The 18,724-nt window shown below is 32.7% G+C and overlaps 1 long non-coding RNA gene across 1 annotated transcript; it reads left to right on the top strand.

Moving 5' to 3' along the window:
* The first annotated feature begins 4,550 nt into the window (after positions 1-4,550).
* LOC143067224 (uncharacterized) lies at positions 4,551-10,142 on the top strand. The gene is made up of 3 exons (XR_012975880.1): positions 4,551-4,755; positions 8,465-8,552; positions 9,427-10,142. It is a non-coding gene; the product is annotated as an uncharacterized LOC143067224 (long non-coding RNA).
* Positions 10,143-18,724: the final 8,582 nt, after the last annotated feature.

Below are 18,724 nucleotides of genomic sequence, written 5' to 3'. Positions count from 1 at the left end.
GTGATATTGGCGATAATATTCATTATAACAAGGCCTTGTACAAATCCTTGATTATAGAATGTTTGGTAATATAAAAAGACGAAAGTAGACAAACCCTAATTATGCAGGGTTTCACAAGTTGATCTCCAAGCGGCCCACATTTAACATATAATAAGATCTATATTTTTCAACGTTTTCAAAATGAAATAACTTCAATTGAAAATTTCCCAACTGTGAAAATTTGTTATTTCTAAACGTCTTTAATTATTATTTCGGAAAAAAAAATTATTTAGCATATTCATATATTTTCATAATTTTTTCCGAGGAAACCTTTTTTTTTTTTGCAAAGTTTACTTCTATATGTTTTTAACCATCACCAGCGACTTATTCTCTGCCATCACCAATTAGTCCTAATTATTAAAGATCAATTGCCCAAATTCAAATGATGATTGGTATATCGTATTGAATATGACCATCGGTCATCCGTGACGTATCCCAAATAACGACGCATGCCGATAGCGGCGTTTTGCATTTGCGCCGATCTGCATTTCATTTGCGCCGATTTTTTCTTTCATTTGCGCCGATTTTTTTTTCATTTGCGCCGATTTTTTTACAGGTAAATTACAGGTGAAATATTATAAGAAGATGTGGTATGAGTGCCAATGAGACAACTCTCCATCCCAGTAATGTTATTTTCATTTATCATTAAAGACCTCTTCCGTTAGCCAGTTGTACATATGTAATGAATTGTCTATCATAACATGTAACTGTTGTCTCCTGCTTAAAATCAAGAAGTAAAAACCTAAGATAAAAGCCCTTTGTTTATACTTTTAAAATGATGATTAAAAATATATGTGCAGCATTCAAATCCATGAAAACGGAATACATTCAAATCATAAATCTGTTCTTGCCGAGTATGTTTAGGCAACACATCTAATATATTCCTTTCTTATGATTTCGCATCTTCTATATTTGACGAATTAGTTGACCTTTATGGAATGTGTACTTGCACGTTGTCTAAGAATGTATGACATTTGTCATCAGAAGGAGCGGAGCGTCTGACAATGTCAAACGTGAAGCAGTCAACGATTTCATTTAGGGAAAGGAATGGTAACCTGAAACATTGGGATAGCCATTTACCAATTGCAATGTCACTTGATTTGTCTTTATACTCTGTGCTCAGCCAATATTAAAGTATAAACTTACCTGTAACTTACCTGTAAATCCAATTAGGAAAAATATAAAATCGGCGCAAATGAAAAAATAAAATCGGCGCAAATGAAAGAATGAAAATTTTCAAAATCGGCGCAAATGTCATACGCCCGCCGATAGATAGATCATAGTTTATTAATTAGCGTCTCGCAATTTAAATTTCATCAAGGGGACTTAATTAAACCAGTTACTATACAAATCTTGAAAAAACGATGTACATGTACTTTTTAATATTTTTAAAACAAATTACGAAAACGTTTAGTGTAAAAATCACCGAATATAAATGTTTCTTTCTTGCAGGTTTTGGCATTTGTAAATAACATTAACGTTTTGGAATTCTAATGCAAAAGACAGTCGATTCAAACTGAAATAACTTCTTTAAAGATGGTTTGATTTTTTCAGAGACACATGTATTATATATGTCTCAATACATGTATTATATGTCTCTGATTTTATCAAAACAAAAATTACAAAATTATAAAATATGTTAGTTATCGAATGTATACCCTGAACTCTTACTATTATATATACATGTCCTAAGTTACTTAATGTCCTGTGTGCAACCAGGAGATCCTGAACGGTTTTTAAACGTACCATTATTTTATATGCATATATTCAAAGCTGTTCTTAATTATATGCATACTAGGTATCAGTGGCGGATCCAGGGGGAGGGTTTCGGGGGTTGGAACCACCCCTTTTTTTGAACGATCAATGTATTTGAATGGGGACATATGGTTGGAACCACCCCTCCCCCTTTTGTCCTGGGTTGAGACCCCCTTCTTTTCAAATGGCTGGCTCCGCCGCAGAGGTATATTTATATATATATGTGTATACCAGCCCCCTCCTAAATCTTGGGAAACAAATGGTAGATTATATAGGGAATCACGGAAGCATGACTGGACGTGACCCCTCTAATAGTGTGAAATAATGCCAATAGGTCTTTTAAAACACATCTATATTCATACATGTATATATACGTTTTCTCACGGATTTGTTCATGCAATATTGGAATTATGTTTACTCAATGCGCAATTACTGAAGTTTATATTTGCTACTTTTCTTCTTAATTTCATATAATTTTTTTTTTGATTTTTTTTCTTCGAAAAATTAGTGGTGTTGAAATAGGGAATGGACACAGATACCTTATCACATTTAACCAAAGAAATGTTGTATAATGTCATCAATCTGTATTACACGTAGACAGGATGTTCTCTAGAAAACTATACGTTATACACACCCGAGAATACACGCACTGTCGTAATGGAAAATTACTGTATGTTATAGTTACCTGTAATCAGCTTTGCAACACCATGTCATGACAGTTCAAAAAGATTTTCTTCAAATCAAATTGGAATATTCATTTTTTTGTAAAATTTAAAACTTTAAAAAGTAGACTTTGACAAAATTATGAAATAGAAAGAATTGAACAATTTAAAATCGTATTTTAACAAAGATTTAGATATAATTTTACAACGATCCTTAAAAAATAACCAAACAAACGTTGAATCAAACGATATGAACCTAAGTTACGCAGTTTTATATTAAAATACTGACACACACCAGTTTGCCATCTCAGTATGCAAGGCAAGGGTGCTTGGTGAGGTGCTGGAACTTGATGTACATGTATCATTAAGTTAATACAGTTCTGTTAGTATTGACTGCCTTTTTACAGAGACTTTCTATTCTTACTGTTATCAGTTAGTATAGACGGTTCCTGGCTTAGAATGATTCTCTGCCCTTATGAAATTTAAAATGTTGCTGCAGCATTGCCGCACCGTTGCGGCTTTAAAGCTGCAACCTAATCAGGTTGCCAGAGGATTGTTGCCGGAGTAGTGCCGGATGATGCTGCTAGCGGCATTGTTCTGGCATCATTGCGACACTAATTCCTTTCAAAATTAAAGAGCACCACAATATAGCCAGAATATTTGATGATGTCATTTCCTGCGTTTTTAGCTATTCCCTGTACTAGTGTGTTAGAAATCCACCATGTTGCTTGTGATTATAATTGTATTGAAGAATTTGGTGTTCTAGCTTTTTTTTTGGAAGATTTGAAGACTTGTAAGTAAACTCATATCAAGTAATTGCATGTATAGAAAAGATCAATCTTGTATTAATTGTGTATTTCAATAACATGGCCTCATCTGAGTTCACTATACATGTATCGGTGAAGTTTGTGTTGGGTTTTTTTTTTGCAGCAGTTTAATTGCATACTTGTAGTTTGGTAAATAACACAATATTATTTGTTAAACTTAGGGCACATTAAAAATTTTCATTTTTTTTTTTATGCAGATACATTTATTTTATGTGCCTGTGCATACAAATTTATAATGCATGAATGCATGTCATATAATGCATTGACAACTTGTTTTTGCCGGCACAATACATTTTATACAAAGCACAGCCTATTCGCATGTTTTGTCACTAAATAAAATGATGCAAGAATATAGCCGTATTAGCGCCGCAACAGCAACACAATCATAATGCCAGAAAACTAATTTGCATACGAATTACGCTATAGCCGCATCAGTGCCGCTACATGATGCCAGAATATTGCCGCAACGGTGCCAGAATATAGCCGCAATTATGGTGCCAGAAAACTAATTTGCATACGAAATATGCTATCGCTGCATCGAAGCCGCAACAGTTTGCAGCAATAAAGCCGCAGCATAGCCATACTGCTGCCGCAACTATGTGCCAGAGGGCTTATATTTCCATAAGGGTGCTCAGCAAATGGTGCGTAATTAGCATTTGAATCAAATTTCTTGTAGAAGTAAAAAACACAAATTAATGTATTTGACAACTTTATTCAGGAGCACAGTCTATATTATCCGGTGTAAATATTAAACTTCGAGATTTATGTGGAAGTTTACTCTGCTGCTCGATCTATGCTAATCGATGTTCCAGTATATTTCATATTTATATTTATTCGTGAGGCCTCGTCATCGTTTATATTCACTAAAAGCACAGTCGCCTAAATATTTTATATGGCGAAAAAATTGCGAAAATTGGGGGAAATAATATATTTTTAGTAGCATTATTATTTTAGAATCTTAAGAGGTTGCTTGCAAATTTAACTCTAAAATGAGAAGTGTATGACGATCTATAACGAATATATACATCAATGAGGCCCCTCATGGGGGGTCCTAGTAATCACATAATCACCATTTTTTTGCCAATATAATCACATAATCATTAAATATTTGGTTATCTTTAGTAATCAAATAATCATAAACTAAAAATACAGTCCTAGGTAATCAAATAATCATGAAATATTTGGCTTAATAATCAAATAATCATTAAAAAAACGGCCAAGTAATCACATAATCAAAAACCCCATGAGGGCCCTCATCAATCATGTGTGCAGATACGACGGCGACTATATAGGGTCTGCCATGAGTGCACTTTGTATGCCCTGCATGTGTGCACCCAGGAGGTCCTCCTGAGCGGTGTTTAGACGTACCGGGAAAATCTTATCTGATTCAGGATCAATTCATCGGTTACACTCCCCTGTCACCAGTGATTCTTTTTTGCTGACATTCTGAAAAAGTATTGTGTAGTCCCTGTGTAAGTGTTGACTCTCAACTTGCACATGTGATTTTTTAACACTCCCTGGACTTCTGCAAAAACAGAAAGTCACAGGACATTCCGACAAAAAGTCACAGGACAAAAAGTCAAACACATGTCAAACTCAGGCATAAAGTAACAAAGTTAATAGGACAAAAAGTCACAAACAATTTGTTGACAATTGATTGAATATAAATGAAAAAAGATTTTGAAATATCTTCTTTTTATTACATATATTCATTTTTAATTTTAGGAAATTGTTCATAATATAAAAAAGAAGATGTGGTATGATTGCCAATGAGACAACTGTCCACAAGAGACCAAAATGACACAGACATTAACAACTAGAGGTCTTTACGGCCTTCAACCATAAGCCAATATAAAGAAGGTATGGTATGATTGCCAATGAGACAACTGTCCACAAGAGACCAAAATGACACAGACATTAACAACCATAGGTCACCAAACAGCCTTCAACAATGAGCAAAGCCCAAGGTAAAGCCCATACCGCATAGTCAGCTGTAAAAGGCAATCATACTATATCTTTTTTTTATATTTACATGTTAAAAAATGCGTGCAAATGTAATCAAAAGCTGCACACAAACGTAATGATTTTTGTGCGCAAATGTAATGGTAATGTGCGCAAACCTAATGCACTGATTTATTTGTTTTTAATAAATTTTAATTTAAAGTTGCTATATCATGTTCATGTATAAAACTTCAAGAAAAATACAAAAAGAGTGTTTTCTTGTTCAAAGAAAAATAATCTCAAAACTAAATTGTGACTTTTTGTCCTGTGACAGTGTGTGACTTTTTGACTGTGACTTTCTGTCCTGCATTCAGATTGAATAGGGGAGTTTGGTTGACCCCGCCTCCCTCTATCTGAGACTACTATCTCAGTGATGAGCTTTATGTTTCATGTACAAATGTATTGTGCTTGTCATATATATGTATGTCGGATAAAAGCTCTACAGACCTTTAATATGTTTTATTGTTATATGTATAACCGACAATAAATAAATAGCCCCTAACAAGTAAGAATTAGGTTACTTCTTTTTGTTTTGACATCTTGCATGGGTTTTTATAGCCCCGTATTAAAATTATGCCCCCACTTTAAAAAAAGGGGGGGGGGGGTATACTGTTTTACCCCTGTCTGTCCATCCATCCTTGCGTCAGTCAGTCCATCCGATGAATATTTTTCGTCCCATTTTCCTTAGGAACTACAATAGAAGGATTTCTGAAATTTGGTTTCAGGGTTAAATAAGTCAGCTATACTGTGTGATGCATTTTCAGATTCATCACTCGACAACTTCCTGTTTTCCCAACACTTGTATGATTTTACACATGATAGCCAAGTTGAAAGTTGAAAACTAACATCCTAATTTATGTACAAAAAAATTGAAAAACAGATATGTTACACATAAACAAACGACAATCACTGAATTATCGGATCCTGACTTGGAACAGGCACAACCATAACAAATTGGCAGGGTATAAGGAACTTTGAAAATATTTAGTTTTTGTGGTTTGGTCAATTTTCCGGATACTGTAAGCAATAAGGCCCCTTTATTTAGTGAATGAAATAATTGTAAGATGCACTTAGCTGTCTGTCATATTTTATATGAACTTGACCTCATTTTCATGGTTCATTGGGCAATGAAACACTGCATTGTTTTGTCAGTTTATCATATGTTTAAAGTTACAGGTAGATTATATTTGGTAGATATGAAACAATTGTAAAGTGTGCATGTCTGAATGGCAGATTCATATATAAACCATGACCGCATTTTATTGTTCTTTGGTCAATGAGAAGTTTTCTTGGTTTTGTCATTTTATCAGGCCACATTTAAAAGAATGTCTGTTTCCCCTCCCCGGGTCTACCCTTTGTAAACAGACCAGGAAGGCAGGTTTTTTTTAGCTCACCTGACCTGAAAGGTCAAGTGAGCTTTTCTCATCACTTGGCGTTCGTCGTCTGTCGTCCTGCGTCCGTCGTCTGTAAACTTTTACAAAAATCTTCTCCTCTGAAACTACTTGGCCAAATTCTACCAAACTTGGCCACAATCATCCTTGGGGTATCTAGTTTAAAAAATGTGTGGCGTGACCTGTCAAACCAACCAAGATGGCCGCCATGGCTAAAAATAGAACATAGGGGTAAAATGCAGTTTTTGGCTTATAACTCAAAAACCAAAGCATTTAGAGCAAATCTGACATGGGGTAAAATTGTTGATCAGGTCAAGATCTATCTGCCCTGAAATTTTCATACAAAACGGACAACCTGTTGATGGGTTGCTGCCTGTGAAATGGTTATTTTAAGGAAATTTTGCAGTTTTTGGTTATTATCTTGAATACTATTATAGATAGAGATAAACTGTAAAATCAATAATGTTCAGCAAAGTAAGACCTACAAATAAGTCAACATGATCAAAATTGTCAGTCGACCCCTTAAGGAGTTATTGCCCTTTATAGTCAATTTTTAACAACTTTTCGTCATTTTTGTAACTTGTATAAAAATCATTTCTAAAACTACTTTGCCAAATTTAACCAAACTTGGCCACATTTATCATTGTGGTTTTTAGTTTAAAAAATGTGTCCGATGACTCAGCCTTTCAAACAAAATGGCCGACATGGCTAAAATTAGAACATAGTGGTAAAATGCAGGTTTTGCTTTATATCTTTGAAACTAAGACATTTAGGGCAAATCTTTCAAGATTTAAATGTCCATCAGAATAAGATATATCCCCTCACAAATTTTCAGTTGAATTGGACAACCTGTTGTTGGGTTGCTGCCCTAAAATTGGTGATTTTAAGGTAATTTTGCAGTTTTTGGTTATTATCTTGAATACTATTATAGATAGAGATAAACTGTAGACAGCAATAATGTTCAGCAAAGTAAGATCTACAAATAAGTCAGCATGATCAAAATTGTTAGAGGACCCCTTAAGGAGTTATTGCCCTTTATAGTCAATATTGAACAACTTTTCGTCATTTTTGTAACTTGTATAAAAATCATTTCTAAAACTACTTGGCCAAATTTAACCAAACTTGGCCACAATCATAATACTAGGGTATCTATTTAAAAAAAAAGTGTCTAATGACCCCGCCTACCAACGAAGATGGCCGACATCAGTAAACACATTAACAGGTGAGCGACACAGGCTCTTGAGAGCCTCTAGTTTTTTTTAACTGGATGTGATTGTCATAGCATGGTCACATGAATGGTTTGACTTGTCCAGTCCAGGCCACTTATCAGTTGTTTGTGCTCAATTTGAGTGTATTTATTTAGATTATTAATCCTTCTGCTTTCAAGCACTTTCCAAAAATGGAAACAAATTATTTTCAGGAAAAAAATAATTTCGATTTTTTTGTGGAAAATAATTTTTTGACCCGGGCGCTTATTTTTGACCCGTGTGGGGGGAGGGGAAACAAACATATTTTTAATTTTGGCCTTAGATTTTTTAAGCATAGGTCTACTTGTTGTATGGAATGACTACAAGGTATCATATAAAAAAAGATGTCTGCCTGCCAAGGTTAATTTTACTGTGACCTCATATTCATAGAATAATGATAATATTCATGATATTGAACAGCAAGAATGATGAGTAAGTTGATGTTATATACAAATAAGACAAAATTTTCAGTTGCCTACTAATATGTAATACATGTAGTAGTTATTTTTGTCATTAAATGATGTTTACCCTTTTATGTGTAGGGCAAGAACATGAAAGATAAAGGGGAAACTATAAACAGAAGAAATCATCAACAAAATAAGATTTACAGAGGTCAACAAAGCCTAAATGGTAAGTCCACTGTTATAAAAAATTTTGTCCTTGAATAATAATTAAATATTTATTAAAATAAGATGTGGTATGATGAAAGAGAAAACTATCCATCAGAGTTCAATTTAGTGGATGTAAGCATTGTAATTACTTATTAGAGGCCATTGATGACCTGTAAGTAATGAGAAAACCCATACCCTATACATGTTATAGTAATCTATAAAAGTCAACACTAACCAAATTTGAAACAGAGCATCAATTCAAACGTCAAATATACCAAACTAATTTATAAAAACAAAAAATTATGAAAAATAAAAATGACGGGTATGAACCAACATCAACCACTGAACTATGTACAAGCTCCTGATATTAGACAGGTATAATATGGCTGGGTTGATATAAAAATAAGAAACACTTAGCAGTCTGATTTCCAATGAGACATTTCTCCAATAGAGATCAAATGACATTTAAGGAGGCTCTAGGGTATAACAATTTCAGAAAAATGTTTTAATATTTTTTTTTCATAACTCAATTTATTTATATCTTTATCATATGGTACACCAAATCATTCAAAACAATCAATTCGGTTTGGCCCCAGATGACTTTTAAAATGCATATATCATTGAAAAAGCTCCAAATTATCTCCCTTTGGTGCAAAAAAGCCATTTTTTGGCATTAAAAATGTAATATCTTATTTAACTCATCGGTGGCCTATATTTTTTATTATAATTTTAAATAAGCTGTACTTTAACTAAACTATTATAAAATTTAAGCGATTTCTGTAATTTAGTATTTGAATATTTAAATGAAAGTTTATCATATTAATCATAAACATGATAAAATAGCCATTTTATTGATCTCTTCACTGATAATTTTTGAGTTTGTGTATTTGTAGGTCAGAAATCTGGATTTTCATGGTCATCATTCACAGATCAATACTGAACGGAAAACTTAAAGCTGATATTTTTCTCCTTAGTGCGACTTTTTTATTAATTTGAAATGGAACATGTTTTTTCCTACATTTATTTGAAAGAGGAAATTTCAACATGATGACTATAAACAAAAAGGAGTCATATCATCACGATCATTGATGCACAAGAACTTGATCATATAAATACAACAATGTAATTATCAATTGAAAGATGGAACGAATGAACAAGATATTAGAATGTTGTTGTCCAAATAAACTTGCTTTGTCTTCTCATTTGAATCTCTCCATTCAATAAAGATGTACAGAGGAAGATCTATGAAGAACAGATTGAAAAAATGTTTTGTCTAAGAATTGCAGGAATATTCTAGTGAATGAAATTATTTATTGACTTCACTCTTATATAGTGGACTGAATAATTGTACATAGCAAGCTGTGAATAAAGAAAGCAAAAACTTTAACAAAAAGTGTTTATATTATAAATTTGCAATTATAAGCATACTATTATGTACACCACAAAGTTATATATAATTCAAATTGTTTGCCTATACAAGTATTGCAATGAACCTATAACAAAGAAAATCTTACCTCATGAAAAGAGTGAACTATTCAGTCAGAATATGAAATATTTTTTCAGTTCTATTTTTCATAATAGAATAAACAAGACAAAGATTTCAAAACAATATTTTTTCATTTATTTAGAAATTTCATCATTTTGTTTCAGTGAAAGGACTTTATTCTTTGACTGTAAAATATTATTATTATACATTCCAAAATAAGAATAATATTTATTGTCATATAAACAAATAAAAAACATGTTTGTGACAAAATTTAAAAAAAATTATATATATGTATATATAAAAAATAAAAAAAAAACTCGTATACATTTAAAACATTTTACTACCAAACAGCATTCATTGTAACATACACATAACTTTATATTTATATATATATATTTATAATTTTAATCCCATAGGATTTTATTTTGTCCCATGGGATATTAAAAATCCCATGGGATAATTATAGTCCCATGGGATTTTTTTTGTCCCATGGGACAACAAATATCCCATGGGACTACAATAATCCCATGGGACCAAAAAAAATCCCATGGGATTTAACCAAAATCCCATGGGATAATGGTAAATCCCATGGGATTTTGCCCTGTCCCATGGGATATTGAAAATCCCATGTTTTTATAATTCAAATTGCAAAATAAATATGAAAGTAACAGTATAAAACCAATGAAATTATTGAATCCCATGTAATTCCGCACATTTTGGTTATATACATGATATTGTAGCTCTTGTTTGAGGCGGCGGCGGATTTGCAAATGAGTGTTTTGCAAATTAAAAGTGTCCAGTGTTTATTGCTTGATTACGGCTGACAGATACACAGAACGTGCTAAATTAATATCCTTGTTTGCGACTAGTATCCCCCCGTGTGTACAACTTTAAATGATATTCTTTCAAAATATTATATATATTTCTTTTAGCATGTCATAACCGTGTAATATGTGAATGAACAACAACACTGAAATTGTCATACATCAGTATTTAATCATATAACGTAAGTATATGTGTATCCGTTTGTTTTACTATTTGAATAGATTTCATAACAGGAACACAGATTGAGTATGATTATTCCAAAATCAGGCTTCATCAATTTTACTCATGTCTTTTTTATATACTTTTTTGTCTTTTGGTTTAGTTAGTTGACCTTTCTTTCGAAAAAGAAATATACCAATAACGAGACAACTAATTCAAAAGAAACGCATGGTCTTTGATTGTATAAATATTGTCAACAAATCAAAAAAGAAATGTTATGCACGGAATATAAATCGTACGATTTTATGAATTATGTGTTTGTACTTTACTTGAGCCTACTATTTCATGATACACTTATCGATCGGTATCTGTAACTAGGTTATGTCCAGATCACGCGAGATTATAAGATCCCCCTTGGATTTTCTAATTTGCTAATATCATCTGGTGGTTATAATTAAAAAAAAGTCAACAGTATCGTTGACCATCTACAAGCAAATCCTAGACATAGCATAACATATCAATCGACCTCAATTTTAAACATTAACAGTTCACACGGGTTAGACAAATAAATAAACATTTCGCTGTCACCCCTGTCAGGTCAAAAACTAATATACTTTCTGTTCTTTCAATTACGTGAGTTGTCAGGGGACTGATAACACCATTTATTGTAAATCACTACGAGAACTGTCATTTACAATGCATCAAGCATAATTTAGTATGCTCAATGATCTGAATATCACTGAATCTATACTTCACTAGTGTAATTTGTTAGTTAAAATAAAGAACAAAATAATGTTTTATTTGAGTTATTGTAAATTAGGGACATTAAACACAAAACAAATCATTACTTTCAAAGAAGATTGTTAAAAATGAAGATATTTTTACACGATAACTTACACAGCCGTGTTCCGAGAATAAACTTCTGGTACATAAACATGTTGTCGGTGGTCTCTAGTCAAAAACATAACACCACTGTTTGCAAATACCAGTAATTACATAATTGTGCATGTATGGATAATGAATACATTACATTAGTATTAATAAAGGTAGACAGTTAAACATTCTAAATTGTATTACCCTGTTTAATGCATCTGCATACGAACATATATCAATACGTTAACAAAAACAGGTTTTAATTCTGACAAAATATTAAAATATGCAAGCTGTATCCATAAGAATGACGAAAATTGTGATTAATTTAAAAATGTCTGGTAGCTTCAAATTGTTATATTTGATTTAACGCTACGGTTTAGACTTTTTATAACATTACCTTAAGCTTGTTAGCTGACATCATAGACTGTGTATATGTTGTTTTGCAATGAAGTGATTGTTAACACTATGCATATAGCTATTTAAGTAAATTCACTTTTTAATTCAATAAATTATTCCTTATAATTTGATTTTTTGTTTCCAGGGTTGTTATGTTTCTTGTTTCGCTTTATAATCTTTTTTAAAGGCTGTAAGTTCGTTTTCTTTCAATTTAGTGTGTACAACTGTCTACTTTTATCTTTTGTTATTCATGTGGAATACTACATGTCTTGATATTATTTTAGAAATGTAAATTACTAGTTTATATATGTACCAAGGGTCTCAAGGGACGTCTAATAATACATCTCATAACTGCGTCTGAACTATGATTATAAAACTGTACGCGTATATATGACTAGATAACTAACACTATATTGCTGTGCCGATATGGTAATACACGTTACCTTTGATGCCACCTGCTGGAATGAACCTGGGTGTTCAAATACGCTCTTACATTGCACGGTACTTGCTTCGTCATTAGCAGTAGCCATTTTGTCAAGCCATCTTTCAAATGCATTTTACTTGTCAGATGTTAATTTTTCTTAACACTTACCGTTAGCATCAATCATCTGGTCAATTCTCTGTTCTGATCACTGTTGGGTTTCTTGGGATATTGCTCCAATATTTTCTGAGTTAGTTTTCATTGCTTCCTTTTGTTTCGCTTGGATATTCAACAAACCGTAGAAATTTGGTCAATGGATTTCTCGCTTTGTTTAACTCTGCTATTCATCTCAGCAGCACTTAGTGCATATGCCTTTCTGTCTTCCGGAAATTCTTAGTATAGCTGCTCCAACGAAATTTTGGTGTTTTCTATGTGTTCAGTGCGAGTGTTATCATGCAGCTATTTGTTCTTTGGTTGATATCTCGTCGTGTGTCGACTCATCTGTTTCAATGTTTTCATTCTAATTCAGTTCATTATCATGCCCAATTCCTGCCATGTTGTCCTTTAACTTGTTATATAGATATCACAATTTATTCTCAAATTGCAACACAATATTTCAAATTGCAATATTTTCCAACTCGAAACAATATGATATGCACTGAGTAATTACTGAAGGCAAATTAATCTCAAAATCACAGCTTTTATGTGTGACTCAAGACAAAAACAATGCACTACTTTTATAATTTCAAAATGCAGACACCAATAAAGGACAGAACTGGAACAGAGACTTATTTGACACACTGTATTTTATTATACGGTGTATTATTTGTTGTTCATAAATATTTATGAGTATACACACCTTCTTTAATATCTAATATCAGTCTAAATTCATTAAAAAAAATATAATACGAAACCAACTTACTGAAATAAAGACTATGTCAGGTTTGCGTCTGCACAATGGGATAAATGCAGACAAATGACTTCCATGAAGAAGGACCTAATGGCAATTAACCGGAAGTTCCTGACCTTATCTGATGATAAATATCAAATATGAAGATTTCATACGTGCCAAACTGTAAATATTTGATTAAATTTAATCTACAATCAATCTGAAGTAAATGTATGGTAATGCGCACGTAATTAATTCACAAATTATGAAGCTTCAAAAGTTTTTAAATTTGCAAAAGCGCCCTCATGGAGTCCGCATCAGTTGGTAAAAGTTAATAGTTCTTTGTCGTACGTCGACAATGTTGTGCCGATATGGTACACATAAGTAAGGTGTGTGTGTTAAACAGAATACCTTTAATATCTGTCGATGTCTGGTGATTATTCACAGTCTAGTAGACAGCAATAATACAAAATATATGTTAAAAACAGTAAACGGACGTGGAAGGAATTCCTCGTGACGTCAGTCGTCGAGAGGTATTGTTAGGCATACTGTAAGATAAGGACTTGTTTCTTCTATCTATAGACAAGCGGCACCACAATATCATATAACTGATGATTTATTATTTTTGTTTGTTTGTTATTTTTGAGTTTGCATGTACCTTTGATATTTTATTATTTTTTGCCGCTTTTGTCAGTTTAATTGCCAGAACTGAAAATGTTTTTATACATTCCTTTTTCTATATCGTATCACTATAGGACTCTTCATAACTATCATCTGGTGGTCTTGCTTTTATGAGGATTTTGCTGGTCTCTCTTCCGATTAGGTGAATTAATAATAGTAAAATCCATCAAAACTGACAAAACCAAACGCCACAGATCAATCAATTGAACGGCTAGAAAACGATTGTCATAGTCTAAACCTGGCGTAGTTGGTGCGTTAAACTTGGTTTTATAGGTAAAGGAAAAACTCAAACTCAGAAATAGGTATCATCCGAGGATATTTCGTTAGACAAGGGACGATGTGTTCTTTGGTAAAATTCTAGCTCAACAATGTTTAATCGGTCAGCAATATGTTTAACAAAGTACTGTCATATAAATGGACAAAAAGATGCAGCTTGAACTATGATGATTATGCTAGTTCACCGAGAGACAAATACATATCGCAAATATTTCTTGATAATTATTATCATATTTGTCGAACTTTTCATATGCATGTTTATTCAAGCTAAAGACTGTGCCTTATTTCGGCGATACAATATTACTACTAAATACAATTTTTCTCAATATAAAAAAGAAATTTATAGGGTGAATTTCACTCTGTATACGAGTGTAGTTTCTAAGACAGTAATTGTGTTTATTCACTCTGTATATGAGTGAAGGGTATATGACAGTAACTGTGCTTTAACAAACATACTGTTGTCGTGACATTTAATGACTTTTTACAGATTGAATTGATACTCCTCATTATTCTGAACAAGAAACAATAAATGTCTAAGACTGAGACGAACATTGCTCTAGTTAATGAAACTAGTCATTAATATAAACAAGAGACAATAAATGTCTAAGAATATCAGTAGCAGGGTTTTTGTTAATAAATCACTGTTGTTATTATTAGTAAATTATCTCACACTACACGGCTTCTATGAAAAATAAATTGGTCTTTTTGCTTTCAATTTCGCATCAAAGAAACCTTAGCTGACATATCTTATTTTAGAATGTCTCTTTCTCACATGAACAATCTTTTATTTTTTGCTTAAAAAGCATTTATGGCTAAATTAGTCTGACTTCATCAGACAAGTTTTTTTTATGATTTCTATAAACTATTTTGTAAGCCAGTGAAATATATCTCAGAAATAGGTAATCAACTAGGTAACTATGTAAATGTTTGAATTATTTAGATTACCGCAGTGTTTCCCAATTTATGTTATTTCTTTTCTATTTTTTAGTTTTTTTGTATTTACATTGCAAAATAAAGGTACTTAAAAATAGCATATGTTATTGATACCAGAGACATAAAACATTAAAATCTCAAAAGTTTATCTTGTTAACCATCCATTACACAATTCTTAAGATGAGACACCGGAATTTGAATATCCTCGTCCATTTCTCTTACCTTTTCGTCATTCACGTCTTTCTCTTTATTGCCATCTTTTGGCTCATTGACATCTTTAACATGAACGTCTCTACCAGGACATATGATACTATCAATGAGTTGTGTCACTGGAATAGCGTTATCTCTAGTTTCGCTATGTAGTTATAGCTATTTGATGTTGATTCGGTTTGTGTCATATGTGCCGCTAGGACTTCACAGGACTCTGGGACGCCCATCTGGACTTCTGTTGCAGTGGCTTTTCAAAGCTTAGTGGCTGTTATACTCTTTTCAGAAGAACTGATCCATACCTTCTGCATTGCTCTACTAATATTCGATGAAGTCATTGGCGTAATTTTGCCTGATTCGGAGGGCTAACTGACAAATATGCTGCGGTTTGCATCTTTGACGAAATTTGGGATTAATTCACACAGTTAATTGCCTCTTTTGGATAGATATGACATCCTCTTGTGTTCTATAATTTACCAGTTGGTTGGACTTCGCATTATGTATTCGTGTTTGTTTTATGTAATGAGTTAATACTTCAGTTTCATTATGTATATTTGTTATATTCATTTGATAAAATTTACTGTTTGCAATAGCATTAATTGTTCTAAATAATAAGGATGTTCTTATCCCAAGCATAGAAACATAGCCGTATTTGACACAACCTTTTTCAACTTTTGATCTTCAATGCTGTACAACTTTGTACTTTTTTCGCTTTCGATCTTTTATATCTGGGCGTCACTGGTGAGTCTTGTGTGGACGAGGCGCGTTTTTGGCGTATTAAATTTTAAACCTGATGCTTTTTGTTATTCATTAATCATGTGTTTCTTTGTCTAATACGTTCTCCTATTTATTTGTATTGTAGTCCTGTAATATTATGTTGTCATTTCAATGTTATATTTAACATTGTCATTAAAGTGCGAGGTTTGGCATGCCACAAAACCCGGTTCAACCCACCATGTTTTCCTTTCAAAATGTCCTGTACCAAGTCATTTAATTGTGCTCTTATTAAAAATTTAGATCGAAAACCAGTGCCTTTACGAGACGACATACGATCACATGAATTAAAAACTTTTGTTGAACATAAGGAGTTAATAGACGTGTGGAGAAAGCGATACCCTAAAGAAAAACAATATACTTTTTGCCGGGGTAATTCAAGGTCACGAATTGATTATATATTTATAAGTAGTGAGCTTCAATATAAATCACAACAGGTAAAACTAGTTTATTTTCCGTTCAGTGACCATGACGGTGTGTTCATGAAATTAAAAACGAATGAACCAGAACGCGGTCCCGGAACGTGGAAAATGAACTCATCAGTTATTCAATCGGATTTATTTAGAAATAGGTTCGAAAGCTTTTGGGGGAACTGGAAATTAAAAAAAAATCATTTCGAAAATATTCTAGAATGGTGGGAGGAAACTAAGATAAAGATAAAAAGTATAACTATAGAAGTTGCAAAGCAATTAAACATAACAGAAAAACAAATAAGGGAGTGGGAAAAAAGGTTAGATAATATTACGGGAACCCATCCTATCAATAATGAAAACGAATTAAATAATTTGAAAGTAAAAATTAAAGATTATTATGCCCAAAAAGCCGAGGCAGTCAGAATTAGGTCTAAGGTTAACTGGTACGAGAAAGGCGAAAAATCAACAGGGTTCTTCTTTAAACTCGAAAAAAGAGGGGTGCTGAAAAATTATGGACTAGAATAAAAGGTTCAGACGGAAGGTATAAGGACGATATAGAATCTATTTTAGAAGAACAAGTGTCTTTTTACAAACAATTATTTACACCCGAGGGTTGGGATAGGGATGCTGCAGAAAATCTATTACAAAATATAGATCATAAACTCAGTGGGGAATATAAAAAAATATGTGAAATGGAAATATCTTTAGATGAAATAAGTAAGGCCGTTAAAATTTTGAAACTTAATAAATCTCCTGGGGAAGACGGAATTGTGAATGAATTTTACAAAACGTATTGGTATTTGATAAGTGACGACTTCGGGGCGGTTATTAAGGAAATTTTTTGACAACAGTTTGCTCTGTGAATCTCAATACAGAGGTATGATAACGCTTATGTTTAAGTCTGGGGAGAGAGAAGACATAAAAACTTGACGTCCTATAACGCTCTTGAACACGGACTATAAAATTATTTCCAAAGTACTCGCGGAAAGGTTAAAAAATGTATTACCGCAAATAATTGATTTCGATCAAGAAGGGTTTGTCAAAGGGCGCAACATTTTTCAAGGCAATAGATTATTACAAGATGTTATAGATTTTTGTAAATTAGAAGATGAGGAGGGTGCGATATTATTTTTAGATCAACAAAAAGCATTTGATAGGGCGGAATGGGAATGGATCGATTTTTGCTTATTAAAATTTGGGTTTGGGGAAAAATTCAGGAGTTGGGTAAAAATGCTTTTCATTAACGCTAAGACGTGCATTCAAAAGAATGGGTTTACTTCTAGATTCGTAGGCATAACCCGTTGAATTCGTCAAGGATGCCCAATAGCCCCGATGTTATATATCCTGCAAGCAGAACCACTTGCAGCATCAATTAGAAACAATCCTAATATAAAAGGAATAAAACTAGAACTAGGGACTTTATTGAAACAAAGCTAAATATGTTTGCTGACGATACTCAACTCTTTAATAAAAGCGAGGAGTCTATCGAAGAAACATTTAAAACTTTAAAACTGTACGAAAATGCTTCGGGGGCTAAAATAAATATGGATAAGACTGTTGGCATGTATTTAGGCAAGTGGCGAAATAAAAAACCAAAATTTAACAAAATTAAATGGTCTAAGCGTCCTGTGAAAGCATTAGGGGTACTACATAAATAAAATAAAAAGCTGTATGGAAGTTTGGAGATCTTACATTTACGGGAAAAGTCTTAATTATTAAATCCTTTGTACTGTCCGTCATTGGATACGAAATTGAAATGAGAGGTATCCCGGATATATACGAAAAACAAATAAATAATATTATATGGTCCTTTATATGGGATGGGAAAACAAACCAAGTCGCTAAAACAGTGTGCTGT

Source organism: Mytilus galloprovincialis, chromosome 3, assembly GCF_965363235.1.
Source record: "Mytilus galloprovincialis chromosome 3, xbMytGall1.hap1.1, whole genome shotgun sequence".
NCBI lineage: Eukaryota > Metazoa > Mollusca > Bivalvia > Mytilida > Mytilidae > Mytilus > Mytilus galloprovincialis.
The sequence above is the reverse complement of the archived record's forward strand: the minus strand, read 5'-3'. Positions and strand labels throughout refer to the sequence as shown.